Genomic DNA, 27,341 nt, shown 5'->3' with positions numbered 1-27,341 from the left:
TTTGAAATTCATCGCCTCTGGAAGTCAAGAGGACAGCATAGTAAAAATCAGCAGCGACAATGCTAATGACAGCGAAGGTGTGGACGTTGGTAGTAATGTCCTGGAGGAGGCAGACTAGAGCTGAAGATCTTTGCCCGAACCCGACGGTACCCGATGGGACTCTTATGCGGGCTCGGGCCGGGCTCGGGCTTGCGCTCCGGTTTACAAGGTAAACGAGCGGGCATGTCATGCGTTTCGATTAGCGCGAAAAAGATGCGAAAATGGATGCTGAGTAGGTGTAACAGAGGCTTGCCTCCGGCGATTATGTTTTGGTTGCACCAGCAACTAAAGCAAAGTCTGAGGTGTGGAAAAGTTCTGACCATGTTTATAATGAGAAGAATGAATGAATAATGACGCACCATCAGTGAGCGCAGGAACTCGCTGAAGACCTCTACAGTGGATTCAATAATTTTCCTCCACAAAAACATGTAGGCTTAGCCTAATCTTTCTGAGTAAAGGTTTTTCAAATTATAACTAATTATTCATTGAGTCTTAAATGCATAATGTGGACAGAGTATTTACGCTAATATTGGCATTATTTTTTTATTAAAGTCAGCTGCTGGCGAAGCAAATCTGTCGGATCTTTATCTTAACTTCGTTATTGCCAAATACCCATCTTAATTTAAAATTTATCTTAACTTATTTTGTTAAAAAGACTCGTTTTTATTGGTGCGTTGGTCTATTTATAGGCTAAATGAGCCTATGCCTATATTTAGAGTGCTGAGATGTTACGATGTTACAGAGGACTTATTTTATTTCTTTATTCCAACTTCCAAGTGGTCTAGTCTACGTTAGTTATGAATAAATTATGTTAAAACATGTATAAATTATTCATTGTTGACACAAGGAAAAAGAGCTGTGTATGTGTGCGCACATTTGAATAATATCGGGCTGTAAACGGGTTCGGGCTTTTAAAAAGCTGTCAATCAAAATGTACTTGTCGGGCTCGGGCCGAAATTTTCCCAAAAGACAGTTGGAACAGGAGATTTTCAGAGGCTCATTACAGTCGCACATTAGCTAACGCGGAGAAACTTGACAGACCATGGCTGGTTTATTCTATTAGCAAGGACGCAACGTTTTGCTTTTGTTGTAAACTTTTTTGTGAAAGCGAGAGAAAGTCTGCTCTGGCTAAAGACGTGTCTTAGTGTAATTTTATAGATAAAGAAAATATTAATTTGTTTACATGCATCTTAAGGATACCTAATTGTGAGTGTGAGGTGGGGGCGGCACGATCGTGCTCTGCCTAGAGCGGCATATCAAATCGCCCCTCAACACGTAATACCTTAAGCCAGTTGTGTGTGTGATTTTGTCAAATGTCTTAAGTGCTGTAGATTAGTGTTTTTTGTTTTGTTTTGTAAAGAAAAAACCTGCATGTTATAACATTTTAGCACCTCCAAATCCCCGAATATTTCATAATCTTAAGAACGTTGACGAAAATATGACGAGTAAAATTACAATTACACTGCATTATAGCTAATGAATGAACTTACATCTTTATTTAGAAGTGCACTTGTAAAACAACAACCAGGAACAACCAATTAACAGCTTTCTTGTAAGCACCATATATCACTAATGGCACAAGATAATGTCAGTATAAACCAACTGGAAAGACAACATTTTTATAAGTTGTGTTTTGTCCCCCAGAAAAACATTAATCGAAAAAAAAAATGGCTTAATGCATTAACACAGTTAAATCCAAAGGCCAAATTCTAAATTAATGATGGACCATGAGTAAACACTTTAATCATGTAATGTTTTAATAATTCATTTAGTAGTTTAGAAATTACAATATTCTAGGCTATATATTATACTGGAATGCATCTATACACACATTCCAGTTTTCTTAATGATTTCTCCAAAGTTGGCCTCATTTTACAGATATTTTATGTTCTCATTCATAAAACACTCACACATCAAATAATTAACTATAGTGTCACAGTGTGAACTCAAATAACCCACAATTATCCATAAGCAAACATTCAGTAACAAAACTGATGACACCAGTCAGAATCTCAGGATAGTATAAACAGGAGCACAGGTGACTGCTTTAAAAAATGCATCCTAGCACTGGAGAGAGCTGAAAGAACCACACAGTGTAGTACAGTAAAGTAACTATAGTAACATCACTTTATTACAGTTACAGTGTTCTGAATTGATCTCACTAGTGTTCACTGGGCAGGGAAGTTGTCTGGACTGTACATTCTAATTAGGAAACCTAACTTTAAAAAAAAAGCATGCAAACCAACTGCCTTGAAAAAACCAAGTAAAATGAAATAAGAATAGTAATTTGTACTAACAAAGGTTTATTTAGTGTTGTAAACTTACACACAAGTTCTTGTAACTAAGAATCGCTATTTTCAACAACTAAATGATTAAGTACAATATACTATGTGCGTATTTCAAACAACTCATTTAAGTTTAGCTAAATCAAGTAACATTTCCTGCAACTTGGAATTTCTAAGTCTGTATTTACTTGAACAGCAATCTAGTTTTAAACAGTTGCCTTAAAAAAAAAACAAGTTACCATTACTCCAGTAACTTAAATGCTTCAAACATCCATTACAAATTCATGACAACAATGTTCTATTCTTCACACACATAATTACCCATAAATCAAAGGTAGTGACAGTTCAAAGTTTAAGATAATATATTTTTTTATATTTTTCAATGCAGTTTTAACTTGTATTACAAACATTTTGAAACAAAGCAAAAACAGTCTGCTTTTGTTTATGCTAATGAGCAATGAGTTGGCCACACAAGTTGCCAATGTTTTTTTTTTCTGTCCCAAGTCAAGCATCATATTGTAAGTGTTCTTCACAGTATCAGGGTAATCCACCTGTACCAGTAATCCAAACGTAGGACATGGCGGTCCGGAAGCAAATGTTGGAGGTAGACCCTGGAGACTGTTCTTTGCAGTACTACACTGAACAATGATGGCAGAAGACACAGGGTCAAGGCAAAGAAGATTTGGAGAAGTACTTCATCTTCAGTGATAGTCAGCAAGCCAACAGATACTAGTGCCCAGACTGCATCAACATCAGACACCTGTATAAAACCAAATAACCACAATATTAGGAGGGAAATGTGGATGATCAGTTTTCAGTGTTATCTGTCCTGCCTACACTGCCATGACATTGTGTTAGTTCACCCAAACTTGAAATTCATGTCATCATTTACTCACCCATGACTTTTGTTTATTTTCAGAACACAAATAAAGACATTTTCAGTGAAATCTGAGAAATTTCTGTCCTTTAACTGAATGTCTATATACCCAACACTTTAGACAGTTGATCATATAGCAATCGTGTCTCTTTTGAAGACTTGAGCCGCTTTTCCACTGTCAGACCAAACCATTCTTAATTCTCAATGCTTAACCATTCCATGCTGTGACAATACGGATATAGTTTAATTTTTCACTGTTGGGCTGTTAACAGAGCTCTTTTGAATGCAACATAAATGTGTCAGTCATTGCCTTAGTAATGCAATAGTTAAGAAATCGTACCTGATGTAAATAGCACCCATGTTATGAAAGATTAAATATTTCTTTTAATTTTACTATTAACTTGTTTACTTCACTCAAATAGCATGTTGGCCAGCTACAGAGAAACTGGTGGCTAGACAAAAGAAAAACGACCAACCCTGAGCAGCGACATCACTCCAGGTGTTCTACAGCACGGTTCAGTGTTCAGCTAAGAGCTCTGGATCAAGAACAGTTCATCAGACCATGCCTAACAGAGTTCAAGTGGAAATATAACTGAAACTGCTCCTTACAATTCATTGAACAGTTTGGCCCAAAATGTAGATTAATCAGCTCCATTCATATAGACTGATTTGATGGTTTCTTGGGTGTCAGAGATTTGGGTTATATATCTTCATTCGTGTCATGAAGATGCACACTTTTTTATGGAATAGAATGACAGAAGGGAGATTAAATGGCACATTTTTTCATTCTTAATTGAACTAGGTATGTAATCAACAATAATCTTTATAAAGGTATCTCAGTAATATACCAACAAATAAACAGGTATTTTTTCTAAAATGATGTTTTTTTAAGGTGTAACTATGAGAACTTACAAAGCGGGTAAATTGTAGAATTATCTGGGGTGATCATGAAGTAAAACAGGTAGGCCTCAGATGGGTGTGTAGTTCTGTCGAATCTGGGTTCTAGAAGTAAAAAAAGAAAAACAAAGTTTAAGAAATTCAAAAATTACAGTAGAAACATGTTTGTCAAAGTGTCAATAAAGAAGTCATTGATGCTGTTTATTTTAAATATTATTAAATATAATAAATATTGAAAACATTTAAGGTAGCAACATACATTTTTACGGGTTGTAGGGTGTGAAGTGTCCTCTTAGATTTGTGAAAAGAAATACAGTTACAAATACAGAAATACGGTTACAGGTATTCTGGAACTGCAAGAAATTATTTGAAATTGCAAATAAAGCGCAGCACATGATTGAGTCAAAAACCTGAAATACCTTGCCTTTATTGTTCTGAGGCCCATGTTCACAAGATCGCTGTTCAGAGAAGATAGTTGCCACAAGCTTTTTTCCTAAATATGAAAAATAATTCTTCAGATGAAGGCGAGTTCCACTACTGTTATGAATTGAAGAACAAAGACACATTTGTTTCATAAAAAATTAATGCAATACAACAGAAAGAAAATGTCTATACACATCTACTTGAGACCTCAGTTGTAAAACCAATTCAAAAGCAACATTTCTTCTGTTACAGTACTCAATTTTTCAACACAGCAAAGAAATAATTACTGCAAGACAACGAGCTCATTCAGTTTAAATCTTAAATGTGTGATCGCGTAATGACTATGATTGTATTAAAATGTTGACAATAAAATTGTAAACTGAAAAATTACTTTAACCTAAAAAGTGGCCAAAGCCTCACAGTGTTATAAAATTATAGAGGGAATTTTGCAAAAGATTACTGTTAACAATTAATACTATCAGTGGCACATAAAGATTGATTTTAAAACCTACTGTGAGCTCATCTTGACGACTTTTGGCATGTTTTGAATTGTACCTCGAATTTTAATGCTTTCATTTTTAACTAGCAACACATTTTTTCAATTTGAGAAATAAAAAAAAGTCTTAAAAAGTTTCAAATTTACCAAAATGTGCCACAAGTTCTGTATTTCTATAGTTTTTGTTCTAATAGCAGAATAGCAAAGATCTTTTCTGTCTGTTAGCTAACACTGGTGCTGACAAGGAGCTAATGTTAGTCAGTTCAAATTAGCAGCACACAGAAACATACATCCACACACAATTATTATTTTTAAACTTACCTTATTATTATTCTGTAGAAGTATTCAGTCTTTGTCCAGAGGTAAAATGCAAGCAGTCTCTCTACTTCTTCCTAGTTTCAGCAAATTCGACGCAGAAATTCAAAACATCGCTTGCTGGGCATGCTCTCTAACCATCCTTCTTTCTTCTTCTGTTGTTTTGTTGCGCATTAGCAACACATTAGCGCACTGCTGCCTCTCACTGGTGAAGTAATGTCATCGGTTTTGTTGTAGCTACTTGAATATTTCAAGTAAGAATTACTCATTGCAGCAAGTTGTTTTATTCGCCTTAAAATTAGCAGTAACTTAATAAAACCTAGTAAGTAAAACAACTAAGTAAAGATAACTTATTATATTTAAGTAAGGTAAACTATTGGATTTTATAGTGTGTGTATTTGTACTGTAGGTTTTGTCATCTGAGGCCAAAGTTTGATATTGATAGATGTAATGGTTTTTGACTGGAGAATTTGATTTTTACATGGAAGTTAGCTCAAGTTTGTTTGTTATGAGAATGTGTTTATAGTTGTGAAAAACGGGTAAATTGTTTCATGAACTGTGTGTTAGGAATCGAGAAAATCTAAGACAGCATTTAGTAAAATTGAAACAAGTGGAAAATCTTTGGGATAAGCAATGCACACGGATTATATAAAACTATACTGTCAGTACATCATAGTTAAACTAAATTGTTATATGCATTCGTTTCTTTTCAAAAGTGTGGAAATTGATTTTTAAAAAACAAGCTTTAAATAGGCATATTCCTTATAACGTGGCTCTCTCTAGTGGACAGCATTAATATCACAGCTTTTAGCTTCAGGTTATCACATAGGGTCTAGGCTTTGATAATAAAATAAACTGCATAAATAATTGAGTTTTTTTTTTTTTTTTGAGCACTCATTATAAAACACTTTTCAAACAATTTCACCTAAAAATCTATTGAAAATCATGTAAGTCTATTCAGTGACTAACATGGAGTGTCCAAATATATTCACAGTTACAGCTTAAATGAAATAATACAATAATAATATAGGCTAATTTTAATCTGAGCACATATGAATTTACTGGTAATAGTTAATACAACACGTCTCTAAAGAAAAAAAAATCACTATACAGTAGACCTCATTTCTGAAAACTAGATAACTGTATGATCAGCAGATGTCTATTATTTCAGAGTTCAGGTTTTTTTTTTTTTCATGCCATACAGCTGCTTATATTACAAGAGCAGTTTCTTGTAGGCTACTCTACATGTTCAAATTAAGAGGCTATATATTGATAAATAATTAATACGTTTATACATAGGCCTATTTGGAAATGTTTTGAAACTGGTACCCAGTTTGAAACATTTTCATTTTCAAGTGTAATGTCTATATAGTAGCCTACTTTTCATGTGTTGATATCTACTGAAGCCTTATGATCACAGTCGTAGGGAGACTGTGGCGTAGCGAGTCAGCTCCATGTGCAAAAAACTTAGTCTGAGATAATTCGTTCAGTAGCTGCATATGAATCAATGATATTTTCCTCTTTAATATTTGCAGCACGAAATAAACATGAATATTTGAATGCATATTGAAAAAAAAAATCAGAACAATTTAATACAAACGAATGTCTCATGAATCGATCAATCAGAGTTAGTTAAAAAAAAGTTAAAAGAATGATGGATGCCACGGACTTTTTTTCACTTCACAATATAACAATTTTATTATCGTAATTTTGACATTTTATTCTTAAAATATTATGACGTTAATCTTATTTATTCAGTTATTTTTCAACGTGGCACACAATGCTGCCTTACTGAATGCAAACACAATTTTTGTCCAGCGGCCCAAAAACAAACAAACAAAAAAAGTAAAAACAGTGGTGAGATATTTGAATTATGTCTTAATAAACTAATGTCTTCTGAGTCAATGTTGTTGCAAAAATTAATTTAAAGAACCTGACTAGCAATCTCCTCATTGGACGTGCCTTGAGAGAGAAATGCATCTTTAGATTACATAATGAAAGAGTTTTTGTTTTCGATATGAATTATTTCGTTTTAAAATAGTAATTTAAAACGCAAAAAGCATTCTATAGATATTCTATATATATTTATCATGTCGGTGAAGCGATCCTGCTCAAGACCAATAGGACAATAAGCGCATCCTGTTTGTTTTCCTTATTTTACAAAAGCATAAGGTTTTGTTGATATTGTGAGTGCACACAAATACAAGTAGACCCTTTGCAGTTCCGAATGATGCACACTCTAACCTTTATAAGCAAAAATGACGGCGTATTTTTAAGTTTTTACTGTCATTAAAAAAAAAAATTTAAAAAAAAGCTGACCCATGTCCTGCAAAGCGCTCACTCTCCGCACAAACGATTGGATATGCGCCTAACAGCGCTCATTTATCTAGGTTAAATGTTTAAATTAATGCTGTGGAATGCATGAAGTGTATTATGTCTGTTTATTTTAGGCAAGTCGCGTTGGTTTGAGAAGGCTAAATTGATCAAACATAATGCTCAACTCACTGTCCGCCGCTGCAGCCTGCTCGTTCCTTTAAAAAACAAAAACTCGAATTTACCAAACACAAAATGTTCCAAACATATTTCTAAATTAACTTAATAAAGAAACAAAAATAAATATGACAACTTTTCTATTAAAAAAACAAAACTGAACTATTTTAATAGCTGTGTAATAGGGAAGAGAGAGAGAAAAAAAGTCACGGTATCCAGTCGACTCGGGCCAAGAATTCTCATATTAAAACACACCCGTATGCCACTGGGGAGACAGATGTGTACTTTAGGTACTGTTATCATGACCATTACCACCTTAAAGCCTTCCTTGGGGCAAAATAGGACAAAGCCAAATGATTATCAATGTATTTATTCACACGTACGTTTATCCACGCGTACGTTATCCAGACGCTTATCCACACGTACGTTATCCAGACGTTTATCCACGCGTACGTTATCCAGACGCTTATCCACGCGTACGTTATCCAGGCGCTTATCCACGCGTACGTTATCCAGACGCAAAGTAAAAAAAATCTTTTCTTTGCTACGTCGCCGCCACGCCGCCGCGCAGTTTGTGCGCAGCTCCGACACGTGACCATGACGTCTAACGTCTCATATCTTACGTCTGACGCCTGAATACTATGGGATTTTGGCCAGACGGCTGGCGAGCGTATACACGTTAGTTCTCCTCTCAGTTTGCTTAGTGAGTAGCAAAAAGTGCACAAATCACACCCCATAGAAACCGAGCAGTCACACCTGCACCTGCTCGTCAAGGGCTGAGTGGCCACACCTGCGCCCCATCAAGCTTTATAAACCCAGCAAACGAACACAGAGGTGAGAGATGTCTCCACAAGACTCGGCTAACCCCCATCTTCTATTGTTCCCGCAGAGAGCAGTGTATATATATATATATATATATATATATATATATATATATATATATATATATATATATATATATATATAATATATATATATATATATTACTTTTTAAATAATTAAACACTGCATCTTTAGAGTTGGTGTTGTGGCTTTATATATGATGAAACACTTGCATGTGACAGTTTGAGGATCCAATGGAGTTACTAGGTTTAGTCACAAGCTCTTTTAAATGGTTTACATCGTTTAAATATTTGTAAAATGCACAAACAGTTGTCCAATAGCATTGATAAAAAAATGATGAAATATTGTCATGAATCCAGCCTCTGTGGCACTCCCTGAACACCACCGGAGGGATCCCTCTCCTGAGTATTAGTTTAAACTACATTTCCCACAATAAACCCCGCACCTGAGACTGATTGCCTGCACAGGTGTTCCTTGTTTCAGTGACCTATTTAAGCAGTATCCATACTCTCAGTCATTGTGAAGTCTTGTTTTGCCCTGGCTACATTAATGAGCGTTCTCCCCTGTTTCCTTATTCCCTGTGTACTACCTTAAACTGACATTGTGATTCTCTTATTCTCTGCCACCTGCCCTGACCTACTCTTCTCTTGAATAAAGCTGCAAATGGATCTCCGTTCCTCTGAACCCTCATTACAGAAGACTTTCACCACCACAAGATCCAGCAGCGGTCTATCAACTCACCACCAAAGTCTCCACTCAGGTCTCAATGTTAGCATCCCACCAGCAACAATTGCAGTGCCTCACCTCACTCACGGAGGAGCTGGGCAGGATGCTACAGACTCCGTGCAGTTCCCCACCTCTGTCTTTCCCAGTCACCGCTGAGTCAGGGGAAGGATCCGCTGAAACTGTTGTTCCGTAAGGGCCTTACGGCAGAGTTGCAGTCAGAGCTTGCTTGCCGTGACGAGGGAAGTACACTCAAATGGAAGACTGCCTTTTCTACCACCACTGGGCACTATGAGTATCTTGTTATGCCGTTCGGGCTCGCCAATAGTCTGTCTGTCTTCCAGACATTTATCAATGATGTGTTCTGGGACATGTTAAATCGGTGGGTGATTGTCCACATCGACGACATCCTGATATATTCTGACAAGCTTGAGTCTCATGTGCAACAGGTACGATCAGTTCTACAGCACCTGGTTGAACACCAATTGTATGCAAAGATGGAGAAGTGCGAGTTTCTTCGAACCCTGACATCATTCCTGGGGTACATCATCAGTCCAGACAAGTGACGATGGATGAGAAGACTAATTCTGTTCTCAGTTGGCCGCTGCCTTGGACCATTAATGAGCTGCAGGGTTTCCTGGGGTCTGCCAACTTCTACAGGCGGTTTATATGCAACTTCAGCACTATAGCCGCACCGTTGACATCGTTACTCAGGGGAGGCAAGCATCGTCTCTTGACTGGTCCACAGCAGCAACAGAGGCCTTTCAACAATTAAAGGAACAGTTCACCACCACATCCATTCTCCATCATCCTGGTCCTGAGCTTGAATTTACTGTGGAGGTCGATGCATCTAACAGGTATTGGAGCCATTCTGTCACAACCCTCTCAAGCTTAACCCTTACTCCAGGAAACTGAATGCTGCAGAGAGAAATTATGATGTTGGAGACCGAGAACTGCTGGCCATGAAAGCGGCATTTGAAGAGTGGAGACACTGACTAGAGGGCGCCAAGCTTCCATTCATGGTACTTACTTATCACAGAAATCTGGAATACATCAGATCAGCCAAATGGCTCAATTCCTGGCAAGCTAGATGGTTGTTGTTTTTCTCACGGTTCGAATTCCGTGTAACTTACCGCCCGGGTACCAAGAATGGTAAGGCCAATGCTCTCAAGACTATTTGATTCTGATTCCTCGTCCAGCTCACTCAATGAGTCCATCATCCTAGCTACACTCATCCTTGCTCCGGTACAATGGGACATTATGACAGAGATTACGGAGGCTCAATCTGACGATCCTGCACCACCTGATTGCCCACATAATCTAACATATGTACCTGAAGGTCTTCGACAACGAGTCATCCAGATGATTCACGAGTCCCCTAGCTCTGGTCATCCCGGTATCACTGCCACAGTGCATCTTGCAGCAGGACTGTTTTGGTGGCCGTCATTACAAAAAGACATTACTACATTCATTCAGCACTGTGTTACCTGTGACATCACCAAATCCTCTAATCAATGTCCAGCCGGTTTACTTCAACCTTTAACCATACCTCAACGCCCCTGGGCTCACATTGCCATAGACTTTGTAACCGACATTCCCCGCTCCAGAAATCACACCACCATACTGACAGTCATGGACCACTTCTCCAAAGCATGCCGCCTTATTCCCCTTACGAAACTTCCCACTGCATTTGAGACCACTGAGGCTTTACAGGGGCAGGTCTTCAGATTCTAGACTGCCAGATGATAAAGTCTCAGATCGCGGACCGCAGTTCACATCCAGAGTCTAGTCTGCTTTCTGTCATCAACTTAACATAAACGTCAGCCTAACCTCTTGCTATCACCCCCAGTCCAATGGCCAGGTGGAGAGACTCAAGCAGGAACGAACTCAGTTCCTATGCTCCTAATTTCACAGCAATCAGAACAACTGGAGTTGCTATATATTATGGGCTGAATATGCACAGAACTCCTTTCGCAAACCATCCAGTGGTCTAACTCCCTTCCAGTGCGTGCTTGGCTTCCAGCCCCCGCTATTCCCCTGGTCCGCGGAGCCCTCTGAGCTGCCCGCTGTTAATGACTGGCTGCGTCGTAATGAGGAGACCTGGAACTCCACTCATGTTCACCTCCAGCACGCAGTACACCAAGTCTGAGACCAGGCCAACCGCCATCGAAGACTGGGTCACCCATACGCTCCGGGTCAGTGGGTTTGGCTCTCTACCAGGGATCTTTGTCTTCATATCCCATGCAAGAAGCTCAGGCAGGCAAGCTGAGGCAGGGTGCTACAGTACCTTACTGACTGGGAGGGTTACGGTCCTGAGGAAAGGTCTTGGGTTAATGCCCAGGATATCTTGGACCCCACACTCACGGAGGACTTTCACCATGCTCATCCCAACAGGCCTGTGCTTCGACCCCGTGGAAGGCCTTGGCGTAGAACCGCCCCTCGCTTCAGGAGCTGCTCGCAGGGAGGGGGCTCTGTCACGAATCCGGCATCTGTGGGCCTTCCTGAACACCACCGGAGGGATCCCTTTCCTGAGTATTAGTTTAAACTACATTTCCCACAATACACCCCACACCTGAGACTGATTGCCTGCACAGGTGTTCCCCATTTCAGTGACCTATTTAAGCAGTATTCAAACTCTCAGTCATTGTGAAGTCTTGTTTTGCCCTAGCTACATTACTGAGCGTTCTCCCCTGTTTCCTGATTCCCTGTGTACTACCTTGGACTGATATTGTGATTCTCTGATTCTCTGCTGCCTGCCCTGACCTCTGCCTGGTAAACCCGTTCATGATTTTGGATTTGTCTCTGATACCCCTGTTGTTGTTACCTATTCTCCGCCTGTTTGACACTTCTCTCGAATAAAGCTGCAAATGGATTTCTGTGTCTCTGAACCCTCATTACAAATATAGAGATAAGAAGTTTCAACCCAATCAGAGACAATATTTGTAGCATTTATTTATTTTATTAGATAATTTCTCATAATTTTCCCAACATTTAAATAATTTTAAGTCTTACCAACCTGAAAGTTTGCTGGCAGCCCTTAGTGGCCCCTGGTTGAGAGTTGTGGCGAGAAGGGATATAGCTACAGCCGGAAGATAACAATAAATGAAATTTTCTATCTATTAGATTGTGTTATATTAAGGTCTACACTTACCCTAAACCTAACCCATACAATAATGAAAATACAGTAATTATTGTTATTCAGCATGACAAAAAAATACACTAAATTGATATGTGGCTCATAGAGCCAATGTCTGGATGAACTTCCCTTCTGTCAGACACCAACAAAGACTTTGCATCTACATTTTTCTCCTTTTCAGTGTCTCCCTAGTGAACCTGTCCACATGGAGTTTACTGTGGATAGCGGTTCTCATGGCACATTTCACAGCATATGGTCAGGGTCTTACTCTGCAAGACTCTCAGTGGAAAACAAGTAAAATGAATGCAGATGAAAAGGAAAGATGAAACTTTTTCTTTAAATTCTCTTTATTTTTTAATTCTCCTGCCTTTTTCACCCATTTCCCATTTTCTCCAGCATTTTCACTGAGCCTTTAACTGGGCACTTTTTCCTCTCATATTGAGAAGTTTGACATTGATCATCTGTATAGCCAGTTAACTGAACATTTAAGGGGTACTGGAAGGTCTATTGTAGCTAATGAGGTCAGGCAGTAAAGCAGAATTAATTGCTTGCATAATTCTGTCTTTTTCTGTCCATCCTCTTTTTCAATAAAATGTGCTTCAGAGGAAGCTCAGTCATAGGGACAGACTTCCTTCTTGACCACTGATGCTCAAAAACCTAAAGCTCCTCAATATCTCTGAGATATAAGCCAAGAAGCTGGACACGCATTTGCTGAATAATTGATCTCCCCACAGCAGATGTAAAATGATACATTGAATAGGCTTCACAGATGATTTAGAGGTGGTGGTACATTTTATTTTAGTAAACTCTTACATAAATGCCCAACTTTGCAAATTGTAAGGTATGGATGGGAATAGTGAAGTATTTAATAATTCTGATTCACATTTTTTTTTTTTTTTTTTTTTTTTTTAATCACATTCTCAAATGCAGTCCTTGCGCCCCCCCAGCTCTGCATATTTTGCATGTCTCTCTTTGTTAACACACCTGATTCAGATAATCAGCTCATTAGATGTGAGCTCCGTGCATGAACTGTGTTGCCATTGAAATGATCCCTATACAGTGTTCATTGCTCCATACTCCCTGAGTAGGGGATATCTGTTGAAGTTTACCTCACTTTGTAACATTCATTCACAGATTTGCGCTGCGCAATGTCTTCACACACGGACAAGTGTGACATTATATACCTCTGAAAATAAATACAAATTAAATTCACTTCGCACACACTTCAGTGCACTTTGAATGGAAAATATACGTTAGCTTCTAACTGGAATCATGGTGGAATATCCTGTGATGCCCACTTCGCAGGGCACTTATGATCGAATAGAGCAAACGTCTGAAGCCATAAGAGAAACATACAAAATGTGAAGAGTAGGCGGGCACGAGGACTGGAATTGAGAACCGCTGCATTAACGGTTCTTTAAGTACCTGTTGAAAAAAAAAAAAAAAAAAAAAAAATATATATATATATATATATATATATAAATATGTAAATATTAAATAAATCTAAATAAATGTAAATGTTCAAGAAATTTATATGCAGACAGTGACTTTACACAGTCTTTTGAGAGGCAGAGTAAATATAATACATTGCATGTTAAGCAGTGAAAGAAATCTGTATTATAGTACTGTATTCCACCCAGTGTAAGAATGTACCCGTGAGTATATTTATTTATATATTTCATTAATGTAACAGGTTATGAAGAACGTACTCAGTTACTAACGTAACCTTGGTTTCCTGAGATACAGGAATGAGTATTGCGTCTGCTTAAGACGCTTTAGGGAAAACTCCTTTTTTCTCAGAATATTGAAGCTTTTTTCAATCACACAGTGTAACTGCACTGCCATTGGTTCGTGCAGTGTATTACAAATGAACCAGTGGCTTGGCAGCGGAGCTGCACGAGTCTATGGAGGCACAGCCCACCAGAGCCTGCCAATATGAGCGGTGCATCTGGCTATATAAGCGTACTTTTCACCATAGGATCTTCAGGTTACTTCGACTGAAGCAACGACTAAATCATGCAGCTACTTGGCACGGCCAGCAACACAGTACTTGTTCCCGTATCTCGGGGAACCGAGGTTACATTACTAACTGAGTACATTCCCTATCGATACTTCACTTGCATCTGCTTAAGACACTTACAGAACCAATACAGTCGTGCTATGCTAGAGGAACGACTAATGCTAGAACTTGCCTTGAGATCTGAGGGCCCAGAAGGACCAAGTAATTGCAGGGAAGCCCCACAAGAAATGATAGGGCCAAACTCACAGAGGTGGGCCCGGCGCTAAGTCATCTACCAAGAAAAGATTGTACCGCCTCGAAACCCAGTGGGGGCCAAGAGCATACAGAAAAGGCAAATGCCTGATTTAGTACTGGTTTTGCCAGAGTAAATCCATTTAAGCAGAAAGGACCCGAGCTTGTAAGGCTGGGACATCCAGATTATACAACCTGGTAAATGTATATGGTGAGGCCCAGCCAGCCGCCGCACAAATTTCTGCAGTGGAAACTCTGCTAGACCAAGCCCAGGAAGAAGCAATGCCTCTTGTTGAGTGGGTTCTTACTCCCATGGGGCTTTGGAGGCCAAAAGAAGATTATGCTAGCTTGATAGCGTCAATTATCCATTTGGAAAGTTTCTGCTTCATGACCAGAGACCCTCTGGTCTGGTCACCGAAGCATACAAAAAGCTGATCCGACAGCTTCGACACTGTGGGCAGGTCCCATGTAGGGACAGTGGCAGGGCAAGGTGGGTTGAGCCTCCTAGACCCTTTCAAAAAGCGAACAACTAGGTTGTTCCTACCCACTGACTGGCCAGCTATAGGAGCCAGCTGCTATGGCTGCTACATAGACCTTGAGCGTGGAAGGGGAATGACTCTTGTCCAGCAGCTCCTGCAGGAAGGACAATATCGGAGATATGCTGCAGGAAGTTGGGTCTGCGCTGGGGGCCGTACACCAAGTGGAGAAGACAGACCACTAAAGAGCATAGAGCTGCCTCACAGAGAAAAGAACCAGTCCCCTGGGCACACTTGCGCGAAGATCTGCTTCAATGTAATCATCCTGAATAGCCGCCTCATGAGGTTTCAGGTGTCTGAAATTGAGGATGGGCCTTAGGCCGCCATGCTTTTTGGGGATGAGGAAATAACGGCTGTAGAAGCCTGATTCGTTCTGAGTTGGGGGAACCATTTCTGGGGAACGAGCTGATGAGGCGAGCTTTACGGCATGCAGAGTTGGCGCAGTCTTGGGACAACTTCTTTGCAGCAGTGAAGCACTCTGCAAACCCTTCAACAGCAGGTCCAGACAGGCCACAGTGGGAGACCGGAGAGTCGAGGAAGGGGACCTTATCCGCATCCTTGATCTCTGTGAAGGTCAACCATAGGTAGTGTTCCAGCACCACAAGGCTGGCCATGGATCTACCGATTCGCCTGAGCCGTCATCTTTGTGGCACGTAAAGCCAGGTTGGTCGCGCTGAAAAGCCACGGTATATGGTCCTGACTCGTCCATTTTCTGGAGAAGTTTGGCCTGAAGGACATGGAGGACCACCATGGAGTGAAGCACAGAGGCCGCTTGTCCAGCAGACAAGTACGCCCTTCCAGTGAGCAATGAAGTCATCCAGCACAGCTCGGACAGGTGGGCGGACTTTACCTTCTAGCCAGTGGCAGAGAAGTGCGGCCATTGACTCATCCAGGAGAGGCAATTTATCATACCCCTTTTCTTTGGTACTGTCAACTGTAGTGAGGGCAGATGAAGAGGAGGCACGCAGTGATCTGGTGATCTCTTCATGGACTTCTGGAAAGAATGGAGAAGCTCGTTGTCGAGGGGCTTGTTGGTGCCCTGGCAATAACCACTCATCCAGGTGGCTGTGGCTGGGCTCCTCCGGCGGAGACCAATCAAAACCCAGCTCTTGGACAGCCTTAGACAGGACACAGAAAAGTTTGGCCTCCATGCCTGTGCTGGCAGTGCTGGGCTCTGCAGACGGCAGGGGGGCGGGGTTGAAAGACGAGCCCAACGCTCCTCCGCATCTGATGCAGCCAGAGACACACTGTCATCCATGGCATCACACTCTCTCCCACTGTATGAAACCAGATCGCTCCAGCTGCAGAGAGATGCTGGTCCAGGTTAGAGAAGAGGAGAGGAGAAACCTCTCTATGTGGAGAGAGTGAGGCACACGGGGGCTCAGCTGGCATGGACGCACTCGTCACCAGGCACTGAGATCCTCTGCCCCCTGCTTTTTCCTCATAGGCTCTTGGGAGGAGGAAAGCAGGAGTGCGTGAGGGGCGGAGTCGCTTTCTGAAAAGAAAGCTATCCACGAGCGTAGAGAGGAGAGACTCATATCCTCGTGATAAGGACATTCCATCTCGGTCAGTGCAGCTTCAGCGTGGGCAGTGCCTAAGCATGAAATGCACTCACCATGACCTTCAGCGGCATGCAGGGGAGCCCTGCATGAGTGACAGTAGTGGCGTGGCATTTGCAACAACGCCGAAAATTTGTTCTTAGAAATTTGCTCTTATAGTTGCCGGAAAGCAGCAGGGAACCGGAAGACCACACTACTGCAGATGCTGAAGGCAGCTGAAGAGCGGCAAAGTCAGCCGAGCAGAGAGGGGTCTTGATCTGCTGCGAGGTTTGTTCACAGCGAAGACTTTGAGTCTCATAGTGCGTAGATCAGACTCATCGCTGAAGGAGAAGAAATCTAAGGATCCTATGGTGAAGTGCACACTTATATAGTCAGATGCCCCGCCCATGTTGGTGGGCTGTGCCGCCATTGGTTCATTTTTAAAAAACTGCACGAACCAATGGCCGTGCAGTTACACTGCATGATTCAAAAAGGCTTCAGTATACAGAGAAAAAGTTTTCCCCAAAGCGTCAAAGGCAGATGCGGTATGAGTGAAGTATCGATAGTTTTCAGGTCTCAACACTATTCCAATCCTGCTTCCCTTTACAATTATTTCATTTTAATGGACTGGAATTATGGATTACAGGGGCCATTGTGCTGTTGAATACTGTTGCTCTTTCTGAAATTTGTGGACTTAAATACAAAATGAAAGACCTTCTTTGAAGTTACCTTGACTAGATAGCTCTTGTATTAATTGATCATGTCTATATTACATTCACTTAGTTATGCTGTAAAACAGACAGACCTATACACAGAGAAAATGTGATTGCTTAATTTATCTTGTATGTTTAATGAAAAATGCCGTACACCTTATCTTCCACTCTGTGGGCCAGTGGCCAAATAGAGCTTGTCTTGTATAGACAGCTACTGTGACTCAATGAGTTCTCTTTCTTGTCAATAAAAATAAGTGTGGCAGCCAGTTGTTTGGTAATGGCTGGACTCCACAGGTTACATGTTTGTTATTGCAGGCAGAACGAGTACCATATGAAACATGGGTTGTGCTTCTGGTGCAGTCAAGCAGGAGGTAGATGTTCCCTTTACAGCCATTTTTGACAGCAGCGGTATGATGTGTTTTGGTATGCATGAGATAGGGCCAGGTGAGTGTGGCCACAGTGCTGGTGTAATCAATATAAGGATGAGGGTGACAGCCCACAGGTCAACCTCCATTATTTTAGGTTATTGCAGTGTAAGTTTTGGCAGAGTGGCTCATTTGTCAGTACGTCTGGCTCACACCCCCCACTCCCAAACATCCATTTACACATTGTACTGGGGATGTACAGTATTTGTGCTTGTTTTCATTCTTCTATTAAAGTCTATTTCATATTCCTCCTTCATTTGTTATTTATACATTAATGTGGTCTATCCATGTGGTTTAAGAAACATCCTGTCATATGCAGCGCTGCTTTATGATATTAAACATCCAAAACGGATTGTGTTATTCAAAAATAGATTTGCAATCACGTATTTTTCATTGAATTATTTATTTATTAAATAATAAATAAATAAATAAAATAAAAATAGTGAATCATAGAGAATTTGCTCCATTCTCAGAAACACAAGTTATTCATGATAGAATATCCATTTTGTATTGCTATAAATCTGTGACTGTGCATTCTCTCGTATACGTATATCACTGAATTATGAATCTATATTTATATCCATACCCATTCTATATCCATCTATATTTTTAAACCATTATCTACAGTCTTCTCGTTCGGATTTCTAACACAACCTCCCATCTTAATTTTCTCTGGTATATTTTCTTCACAGTGCAACAATAAAGTTGATAAAAAGGAAACAGGCTTCTCAGGAGCATACGAGAGAGCCAGGGTAGTGATGATGTCCCTGCCCCAGCCGCTTTTCTGCTGGAGTCAGAGTCACTTCAGTCTAGACTTGATTGCCAAAGTGGATAAAACTGTGCTCTCCAACAGACATTCAGGCGCAGAACAGTAGGGCCACGGGTCATTCTCTGGCTTTATGAAGAGTGCCTCATAGTGTTTTATATAGTTATAACCCTCTTCTGAGGGCATAAATCAGAGAAAAAGAGATGGCAAGAAAAACCTGAAAGGTAAAACTGATGCTTTTAAAGGCATAAATGTATATTTTTAAATTTTTATCATTTTTATGACTGCCCTAGATTGGTAGAGTATTTCAGCGAGCATATGAGTCAGCTCTGTCAAGTGTGCTAAACCTGAACTGATGCAAATGTTAAAGGGATAGTCCAACCAAAACTGAAAACTTACTCACCCTCATTTTATGTCAAACCCACACGACTTTCTTTCTTCTGTGGATCACAAAAGGAGAACATTTTGAAGAATGATGCAGTGTAAAAGTAGTTGTCCATATGACAAGTGGTATATTCCAAATGTTTTGAACCTCTAGACAGTAGCTTTTTATGAGGAAGAGAAAGAAATTGACAGTAAATGCATTAAGGTTGTAGGTGTTTATTCTTCATATAATTGGGTGATTTTTGAAGGCCTACAAACCAGCAATTTATTCCACCCTTTGCCTTTCTTATTGATATTCCCTGTTCAGTCTGTTCCAGTCTTCACAGATGAGTGCTATGAGATGCAGGTGAGATAAAACTTAACCAAAATGAACCTCAACACCTCTGTCCAGTTTTCCATTCATAATGGGTCTCTATCTCTCCTCATCCAAATAAAAATGAGGAAGAGATAGAGCTCTGAAGTGATGTCTGGTGTCGCTAATATCTACTGACTGGAATATTGGTAGATGAATTGCTGTACAATGAACAGATTTTTATTAGATATTATACTTCAACTAGATAGTAGTGCTACAACTTTTGAGCTGCAAACATCACACTGTGGACAGAAAAAGAAAAAACAGATAGCATCTGTGATGATTGGATTTTGGGTTTAGGATTAAAGGATCTGAATTTTCTGTGAAGATGATTTTAAAGACTCACACTACTCACATGTCTACTCTGTGAAAAAATAAAAAAAATAAAAAAAAAAAATAATAAAAAATACAAATTAAAAACTACCCAAATTTCAATAGGCACTTCTTTCCCAAGGTTAAATATTTGGCCATTTGGTTGCCTGAGTACAATATAGCAGAAAGCATGGCGTATACTAGGCATTGACTAAAGTAAGTTTTGTGCTTTATTTGGCCAATTAAAAAAAAAAAAAAAAAAAACACAGCAGTAGAGGAAAACCTTTTAAGAAAACATTTACCACTAAAAGAATTATTCAAGTTGTAATCAAACACCCCTGTGTTGTCATTAAGCATTTAGTTCTATACATTATTCTATTCTGTTTCTGTTACAACAAATTAAATGCATGGGATTAAATGTGTAATGTATATGCATATACGTTTTTTAGAAACAAACATACAAAATTACAAATCGTCCCCTTGGAATTATAAGGTTCTATCTGCATTCCGAGTAGTTTTGAGATATTGAGCTTCAAAGTTTTTGTTCCGTTCGACTGTGTAAATAGAACATTGTTTTTTTTTAAATAAAAAGTCCCATAATGTACACAACATTAAAAAAAATCTATCACATAATGTAAATACGTTGACACAGAATAAGAATATGTGAATAACAAAATTTTGACAAAAATGTCAGATAGAACCTTATAATTCCAAGGGGACGAAATGTGTGTGCATTTTACCCAGCAAAATGATCTGAACATTGTGAAACAGAATGATACTGAATGATATTTTAAGTTTGTAGTGAAACTATAAAAAAGTTTCTAGTTGAAACAGGATACTGGTTATGCCGCTATAAAGACCTTTGGTGTCTATGTGCAAGCATCAGTTCATCCCTTGCGAATAAAAACAGGTTGTGTGTGTGCGTGTATATGAGTGAAATCAGTGTTTTTTTCTTTTTCAATTACCTGGCCTCCCTTTCCGGCCTTTGTGGTGTCCTGGTCCACTGGTCATCAAGTCCATTTTTGCTGTTTTAGCTTTTTTAATCATTTTGTTTAACTGACGAGTTTTGCTTGGATAGTTTAAATGCAAATGAAAAAGATGGTGTAGCACAATGAGGGGGAACGACATGATAAATAGCGTAATCATATAGCAGGTAATTTTTTTTTTTTTTTTTTTTTTCTGCTATAAGACGAAAGAGTTATGCAAAATAAAACTATAATAAAACCCATTACTATAGCTCTACCCACTTGGAATGATGGCTCAAAATATTTGATTAAGCTTGAAATAAGTTTTGTGTTTCAGTTTTTTATATCAAATGAGCATTGCATTTTAAGTCTCTGAAATGTAATTAAATATGTGAAGATTGTTTGAACGCCTATTAAAATGTTTCTCATTTCAATTAATAAATATTCCCTTTGAATTGTCTTTGGTGTGGTCTTTTGGCCATTTGTGGAACTTTCACCGATATCTTTAATATCGGTTTGTAGCCATATCAGTTTCTATCATCCACATGATGCCTGACGTTCAGTCTAACTACTGTATATAGTCACTGTCTATTTAGAGATGCAGCCTCAGAGCTGGTAAAGACAGTCACTGCAGGCACCCTGCAATTTCTGATTGTTTATCCCCTTCATATATTTAAATAAATGATTTGCTGTCATTTTAGGATGTTGAATAATTTAGAAGACACTCAACTGGTGACAGCAAGAATAAACTTTCTGCACATCCTGCCACAGTTTCCTTACTTGAAGTTCCTTGGATGGAAACGATTAAAACTGTTAATGTCATTAGGTAATTTCTGCTGAGAAGTAAGCAAAAGTCAATTTTCCTTTTGTTCTCTCTAAATATGGAAATGTTCTTTTAAGACAAATTAAGTATTGCCCCATAATCTATTTCTCCCAAATAGACATAAAGGCTTTTTTTTTTTCCCTAAACACATCCAACAGGAATGTTTCACCCAAAAAATTTAATTTGTTGAAAATGTATGCACCATCAGGCCATCCAAGATGTAGTTTTGGAGATTTGTAGAAATTTAGCATTGCATCACTTGCTCAACAGTGGATCCTCTGCTGTGAATGGGTACTGTCAGTGTGATAGATGATGATATCATTAAAACATTTTTTAACTTCAAACAAGTTCTCTATCCATAATAATGCTTTCTACAGCAAAAGAGTCACCTTGTCTGAATGAGGAGAGAAATATGCACAGATGAAGCCTGGTTTGCAAGTGAAAACAGTCCAAAACTGTTCTAAACAAATATGTCCAGTGGAGTTTGATGTGAGAGAACAAAAGAAAATTGTATAAAAATTATATACAAAATAACCAGAAACCGATTATGAAAGCACTCAAATCTTAAATAGCAACACTGATACACTTTCAAAAGTTGTTAAGAAATCACAAAAAAATTAATTTTATTACATTTGGATTTGGGTACATGTTTAGATATTATCAATGGCTTGTTTTTTATCTGTATTTGTTTAGTTGTTGTTTGAAACATTGATTTAACATGTAAGTTTTTGCATTATTATATCAATCAAATCTATAAAACCCTTTGTTACCCCAAACAACATATAAAAGTTTAATCAGTCACATAAAAATAATCAGAATGCAGCTACTTATTCGCTCGTTACTCGTAACACGGTCTCAGCCTCAGACATCACGCCCACGGACTGCTGGCTAGACGTCTGATGCATGCATCACACAAAAGTGGAAACACCCCAGGAGTTTCAAAGTCATCATCGGATTGGTTGAATTATACAGGATTTCCGGGAGACGTTTGGGTTGCGTTCTTTAGCGTTCCACCTGGAAACAAAGATGCCGTGATGCCAAATCCTCTCAGGAAAGAAGAAAGCCATTGTGTTACAACTGAGCCAATGAGCACTTATCAGGAACAACTAAACACTGGATTCTCAAAAGTATGTGAAAAATGTAAAGTTTGCGACATAGAATCTTTAAAATATGTCCAAGAGTCTGTTATTGTGGCAACATTTCAAGTCCTGAAACATGACGCTGAACGAAACGAACTGTGATTGTTTTTTTGACATATAGGTCAAACAGCCTCAAGGGCGGGCCTAAGAAAATGAAAGCTGCCATGTATTCCATACCTTCAGCTGTCAATCTGAAGGTCTGCCTATGTGAGACTACTTGTAATGCGACACTCTGCCCTCTGTGTATGATGCTGATCCCATTAAGTGCTGTTAGAAGTGAATGAATTGATTCAGCATTTCGACATCTCTGTAAGTAAGTAGTTTAATAAAGGATGTATTGATCTTGTGAATTAGCAAATTTTACTATACCAGTATTTTTAATTGGCCGTTTACATTTTACAGTATATGTGAATATTACACACCACACTGATCCTTTAACAATGCATTAGTGCAAAAACGCACACCTTTTGGACCAATTTTGCAGCATGTATTCTCGACTGCTACAAATACTGTCCCAACAAAATACTGATTTTGTGCAATTTTTACTGGTACCAATACTTTAAATTGGCCTTTGAACTTTTTTGAATGGCAATAACTGTGCTAAAATGTAGTGCCAGTACTTGGTGAAGAGCCTGTGAGTATGTGTTCATTTAATGGTAAAAACTACAGTTAAGAGTCTTCTCTGTGAACTGAATTGCAGATTTATATTTTAGTCTTTTCATACTCAAAGAGAGATCCACAAATATTTGACGATTTGTACCAAACAAAAAGGGATTCCTCACTGAACAGTGAAATATCAGGTTTTTTTTTTTTTTTTGGTAACATATCAGTCTTCCTCTCAAATAAGAATCCACAATGCTACAGGCATTATATAACTTTTTTATTTTTATTTTGATATGGTAAGATTTTATTATTATTATTATTATTATGTTTTTGAAACTGAAGTCTGTCAATGTAAAGTCTTTATCACTTTAGATCAATTTAATGCATCATTGCTGCATATAAAAACAATTATATTTTTTAAAGAAAATCTTACTTAGTGTATATATAATATATGTCTTGTTACAAAATATCCCAGTTCCCTTAGGTTTTAGATCAAGTACTACTCAGCATTAAAAAAAATGTGCATTTTAAGTTACACAACAGAAAAACACCACAGTAAAGGAACCATCTCAGTTCTTATTAAACTGCCTCTAGGAGACTTCTAAATTTCTTATGACCCCAAAAGTTTCTGACCCGTTTCTGTTCACCTAAAAGAGACTAGTCATAAACAAAAAGAAAAAGCCAGACAACCATGGTGAACCTCTATGCAGAACACTACACAACTCTGTATAATAAGTTCAGGTTATAAGTAAGTTCAGTGAGGTTATGAAGCTTTGGGAGACATTTGCATATATTTTTTTTTATTTTTATTTAAAAGCATAGCAACAGGGAATGGAAATCTCATTTGTCTCATTCATGCTCTGTGTCATTTTGACAGTCTTTGTATTCATATCCTAGACTTCGATTTAAACAACCAACAGTACACATGGCTAATTATCAAAGGGCAGTGTCCCCAGAAACATAACACAGTAGTTATTTACTCCTTTCTAGACAATAAAATATGTTGACTTTTCAAATAATAAAACATAGAGAGCTTTGCATTGCAAATGCTTCTTATAAAGGTTATGAACACCAAATTCAGCCAGGTACTTCAGCTATTTATGTAAATGTATGGCATAGAAAGTTGGGCAGAGCCTCTGACCTGTACTGGGTGGTTGTGACACTGTAAGTGAAAGAACTGGCTATAAAGACTCTCTCCCTCTTTCTTTTTCATTTTCTCTCCCACTGGTTTAGGGAAAGTCAGTTTTTAGAGCTACAGAGGCAATATTTAATCCGCTTTAATGAGGGGGTGTGATATTAATCATGAAGCAAAAGGCTAATAATGAAAAAAAAAAAGCATCCTGATTATGGAACATTACTGTATCTTGCTAAGCCCTGCCACCTCAGCGCCCAGGCTCTTTCATTTAAGCTATCTGATGCTTAAACAGAAAAGGGAGTAGAGGATTTAAAATATTTGCCTGAGATAAGGCTCTTTTGTGCCTCTGTCAACATTGTCGGTGTGACAAAGAAGACACGCTGAGCTGAAACTACACACCTAGCTAACACCACAGTCAAGTATTATAATCAAGCAGCCGCCTTTATGGGAAGAACTAGAGAGCCCTTATATTTTCCATTATGTGGTAGTCTTTGAATATTCACCAAGGCATGGAAGGCAATGTAAATGTTCACAGAAAAGAGCAGTGGGAAAAAAGTGTGTCCCTTAGGTTAGGGTTGACATAACCCACAAACATTCACATCAGTCCATAGGGCAGCTCCTTTCCTGGCAGTAAAGAAGCGCTTTATCACCGCTTCAGCTCTGTCTATCGAACAGGAAGTCACCACTATGAGCCTCAATGTCAGACTTCATTCTTTCCCCTTCACCTCCCCCTCATACAAATGGTCAAATTATTCAGATTTATTAGATTTGACCACATTTACCATCATCCATCACAGCTCATTGGCCATCAGTTCCCCTACTGCACACAATGGTCTCTCTCTGTCTTTGCCTGCCTCTCTTTCTTTTATTTTCTCGCTTCGTCATCACGCCTCGCTGCCGCACAGATATTGCTGTGCAATTATTGGGTTCTGCGTGGTGTTGTTTTGTTTGGCCCTCTCTGGTTGGGCTGTGGGTGAGTAGAGATATTAAGATGCAGTGCGATTGCTGTAGTAATCTTCGCAGCATGGCTGCGCTTGGCTGCCCCTGTACCAGGCAGAGCAGGGGGGCCTAACTGAAAAGGACAGCAGTGTCTGCAGTGTATTGAGAGTGTTTGCCCTCTCGTGTTGTGTAGAAAATGATTTTCTGTTGCTTGTGTGTGTAAGAAATTGTTTAGAGGGGAAGGAAAGCTGTTTCTCAGATGGAAATCTCATGGGCATCACCTGTTGGATTACCTTGTGTTATCTACTTCTGATGCAACACTTAGACTTAATGCTACAATAACTTCTTATTTCAGAATTCACTATTCACTATAAACTTATTTTAGGAAATGAAAAGGCTTCTCATAATTAAATTATGATATTAAGAAATGTTAACAAAGAATGACAATTACAGCTAAGGCATCCATGTCAAACACTTTTTTGGAGTCTCGATATAGAAAAATCAAATAAATTTATTATGACAAATAATAATTCTTCTGCTAAGCAATGTACTGTTTTTCTTCAAAAGTGTTTAGCAACCTCAAATTAGGCTCAGCGAATTATATATCTAAGGACCAGAACTATTCAGTTACTAAATTACCATTTGCTCTTAAAGGGATAGTTCACCCAAAAATTATATTTGTAAAAAATTATGTTGTTCCTTATTTTTTTCATTTCATTTCATTTCCATACAATGACATGAGCGTGAGTAAATAATGACAGAATTGTCAATTATTATTATTATTATTATTATTATTATTATTATTATTTTTTTTTTTTGGGGGTGAACTAATGCATTCAATTATTTACAAGACATTCATTATACAAGTTTACTCAGTTGACAGATTTGTTAACTAAAATCATTTTACAGCAAAGCCATAGAAATCCATTTTGATCATTTCTTGTGAGCTTTTTGTTCAAATGTTTGCTCATAAAAATGCAGTGCTTTACACATAGGTTTAAGAAGATCACTGTCTGTTTTTTTTTCTATTCTTATGTAACCTGAGTTGGCGTTATTTGTTTCTAGGGAATTGATGCATAATTACATACATCTGTAGAGCAAAACAGTGAGGATTAAATATTATGAAAGAGGATAAATGGACTGTGGAAGAACGAAACAGTATATTGATGGTGGTTGCAACTGCTAGCAGTGTTGCTGACAAATGACCAGCCCGCTGATGCAAAGTACTGCCTAGCAAGATGATATGTTCCTGATTCTCTGTGCAAGATACGTTCACTGTGTTTCTGCTCTCACAAGGAATTTTTTCAGGGTTAAAATGGTGCCTCACATTATCAATGAGAAATGAAAAAACAATAATATATATTTTTATTATCTACTGCACAAACTGTATATTTATAGTAACATACATTTTAATTAAAATTAATAATTAGTTATATCTTTCATTTATTACTTCATACTCTTGTTTAAAGAGCTGGCTGTATGGTGCACTCTCAACAGCCTGGAGCTTAACACGCTCAAAACAGTGGAGATGATCGTGGATTTCAGGAGAAAACCCCCCTGCACCCCCCCACTCACCATCATAAACAGCACTGTGACTGCAGTGGAGTCATTCAGGTTCCTGGGAACCACCATCTCTCAGGACCTGAAGTGGGACATTCACATTGACAGTTCTACTCCACCATCACTGAATCCATCCTCTGCACTTCAGTAACTGTCTGGTTCAGCTCAGCTTCTAAATCTGACCTCAGAAGACTACAGAGGGTAGTCCGGACTGCTGAGAGAAACATCGGTACAACCCTGCCTTCTATTCAAGAACTGTACTTATCCAGAATGAGCAAAAAAGGCTGGCAAAATCACTCTGGACCCCTCACATCCAGCACACTCCCTCTTTGAACTGTTGCCATCTGGTCGACGATACAGAGCACTGAGCACCAGA

The 27,341-nt window shown here is 38.8% G+C and overlaps 1 long non-coding RNA gene across 4 annotated transcripts; it reads right to left on the bottom strand.

Moving 5' to 3' along the window:
- Window positions 1-2,523: 2,523 nt before the first annotated feature.
- Window positions 2,524-5,781, bottom strand: LOC109079976. Of its 4 annotated transcripts, XR_006159921.1 has the most exons (7): window positions 5,339-5,781; window positions 4,518-4,591; window positions 4,358-4,389; window positions 4,114-4,203; window positions 3,811-3,935; window positions 3,678-3,737; window positions 2,524-3,084 (listed from the first exon to the last, which is right to left on the bottom strand). It is a non-coding gene; the product is annotated as an uncharacterized LOC109079976 (long non-coding RNA). The 4 variants fall into 4 exon arrangements; XR_006159919.1 differs by having other exon boundaries at window positions 3,678-3,935; XR_006159920.1 differs by lacking the exons at window positions 3,678-3,737; window positions 3,811-3,935.
- Between the last annotated feature and the right edge of the window lie 21,560 nt (window positions 5,782-27,341).

The sequence above is a fragment of the Cyprinus carpio genome, unplaced genomic scaffold (assembly GCF_018340385.1).
Source record: "Cyprinus carpio isolate SPL01 unplaced genomic scaffold, ASM1834038v1 S000006796, whole genome shotgun sequence".
Lineage (NCBI taxonomy): Eukaryota > Metazoa > Chordata > Actinopteri > Cypriniformes > Cyprinidae > Cyprinus > Cyprinus carpio.
This window is presented reverse-complemented; position numbering and strand designations above follow the sequence as displayed.